Source organism: Gavialis gangeticus, unplaced genomic scaffold (assembly GCF_001723915.1).
Source record: "Gavialis gangeticus isolate Ggan-Ray unplaced genomic scaffold, GavGan_comp1, whole genome shotgun sequence".
Taxonomy (NCBI): Eukaryota; Metazoa; Chordata; order Crocodylia; family Gavialidae; genus Gavialis; species Gavialis gangeticus.
The window spans coordinates 30,403,716-30,406,328 of NW_017729034.1; the positions used below are offsets into that span (position 1 = coordinate 30,403,716).

At 49.4% G+C, this 2,613-nt stretch overlaps 1 protein-coding gene across 3 annotated transcripts in view; it reads right to left on the reverse strand.

Moving 5' to 3' along the window:
• Positions 1–2,613, reverse strand: part of TMEM63B (transmembrane protein 63B) — a 43,743-nt gene that overhangs the window by 33,505 nt on the left and 7,625 nt on the right. The gene's annotated exons all lie outside the window — the stretch shown is intronic.

Sequence of the window (2,613 nt, forward strand, 5' to 3'; positions counted from 1 at the left end):
CCCCCCCCCCCCCCCCCCCCCCCCCCCCAGTCTCGTGCTCAAACTCCAGACCTCTCAGCCAAGAAGATGAATCTCTCCTTTAGCCCATGGGGACTGCAGCTGTGCAAAGACTCCAGAATCACCCTCCCCACCCTGCACCAACACTCACAAGCCCATATAAATGGCCCTGCTATCAAGGCTTAGGGCATGTGTGAAGCAATGGTCTGGTCTCAAGACCTGCCTTGTGGGGGGCTTGTGAGAGGTGAAGGAGCGGCACCAGCAGGGCTGGAGAACTGTGTTCTGTGAGTGAGGGGGGCAGAGGAAGCTCTGATTTTCCATGCTAAAAAACCCAAAATCGAATACCAAAATTTACAGGTATTTAGCACTTATTTTATTATAGTGATTGAAGCACTGGTAGGCTTCCAAATTGCTTTAAAACATTGTAGTCAACTGATACCTTCCTGCCTACCTACCTACCTATCTATAGTGGCCTTTCATTTTAATCATGGATTCTTAGGTTTTAATCGGAGAATTTGCAATTTTTTATTAGGGAAAACCAGGATCCCTGCTTATAACAACAGTGCTCTGGTTGTGAAGGGAAAAAAAAGCATTGGCATTTCCACATCAGCTGCAGTTCTTCATACAGACCACAGCACCCAGGCACAACACCATGACTTGCAAACAGGGACTGCCAAAGGCAGCAGCCTATACAAGCCTGAGGGCAGGGGTGAAATCCATGCCCTGACAAAGTACAGAGGGGAAACCCAAGCCTTGACAAACCATGAGATGCTAGCACATGATCCCAGTTAGGGTACATGAAGGCAGGGCACTCATGACTGCAGGTCTGGGAAACAAAACTGGAAGGAAAGGTTTGTGTCAGGGGTTTGGGCACTGGGGTGATGGACCCATTTTCCTGGGGGAAGCAGAGGCCAGGCAAGGAGATTCAAGGCTTGCATAGTTCTCAAAGTGGTCAAGTAGATTTAGAGAGAAACTGCCTCCCCCTTGCTATGCCCAGGGAAGGAGATGGATGCTAACCCTGATGACCTGGGAAGTCTATTGGGAACATACATATTGGAGGAGCCAGCTCTGACAATGAGCAGACTGGTTGCTGGAGGAGGAGGGGACAGGCAGCATGGTCTAGGCCTGTGACTGCTGACTGTTTTCAAACTGGCAGCCCCTCTCTTACTGGGAGTCCACATTTCTCACAACCCCTGACACAAGTAAAATCTTAGTGTATCAGCAGCAGCAGTGCTCAGCCACTGTAATTCATTTGTGGGTGTGCTATGAGAGGGTGAGAGAGTGCGAGACCTTCTTCCTGAAAACACCCATCTTGATGACTGGGCCCTGGAGTGGAGACTAGAAGCCCTGAGATGTGATGGAAGAAGTGGAGGTCAGCTCCTTGCCTCAGAGGCACAGGCATTCTGCTTCACCCTGGGGGCAGACACCCCTCCCTGCTCAGAGGCCCCTCATCTTCCTACCCCATGACTGCAAGGGAAGCTAGTGCAGCAAGTGACATTGCCAGTACACATGATCCGCTGTGCATGCTGGTCCTGGGCCTCCCACCCCACGCTGGCAACCAGATGCTGCTCTCCCATTCATCTCAAGATCCAAATTCAGATTAGTTTCTTTCTAATGGAACAATCCCATGTCTCCCAAGCTGAATCGTACATGACGACTCCCCTCCCTTCCCTTCTTGGTCCCTTGGCACCATTTTTCCTTGCGTCAGCAAGGCCCACAACTCGCCCCACCCACCCAGGCAAGGAAAAAGGGGCACAGACATAGAGCTGCAATTTCTTATCTGCTTTTAATCTAGTCCCTTGTTCAGCATTAAAGGTAAATAACTCTCAGTGATTCCTTCTGTTGTGTGGTATCAGGAGGTCAGAAGCAGGCTCATGAGGATTGGAACATGCCAGAGAATTCAACTCTCCCCAAGCCTCATGGAGCCAAGCCAGAGGAAGGAGTGCTTCAGTTCAGTCCAAACCCTAGCAACTTGGTCTGCCTACTGCAGCACCATGTAAACACACCCAAGTTAGCTCGCAATGAGCATAAGGACTAAAAGCAGTCTAGGTGCTCTGATACAATACTCTATGCAGACGCTGCAATACTGCTTTGGGTCCCTGAGTTAGCTTGGCTACATCTGCACTGAACTGACCCAACCAAGAGCAGTGAAACACAAGTAAGTCCAGTAGCTCATTGCTATGGAGAGCAAAGCTGAGTGTGTAAATCCACATTCCACTCCACAATGGAATTAGCATATGGGAAGGGACCTGCTTTTACTAGAGGGTGTAGAAGCCTAGAGAAAACAGGGAAGCCTTTATAAAGACCCTCTATGAAGGAGCTAAGCAGCGGGTGACTTTAGTGTAAGGGAGAATACATCGGAGATTGTCTGCTAGCTGGGATGTTAAACAAGGGATTTCATTAGAATAACGAAAGCAACATTGCCTAGAGTCATGCTGCCTTTTTCACTGGCTCACTGTGGAGCTAGCTCCCTACTCTGGCTGTAAAGTAAAAGGACACACATACTCTTCCATTTCAACAAGAAAAGTCAAACTTAGTGATTGATAGACACTGCCCTCCCCACTGCACGCACGCATGCACACACACACACACACACACACACACACACACACACAC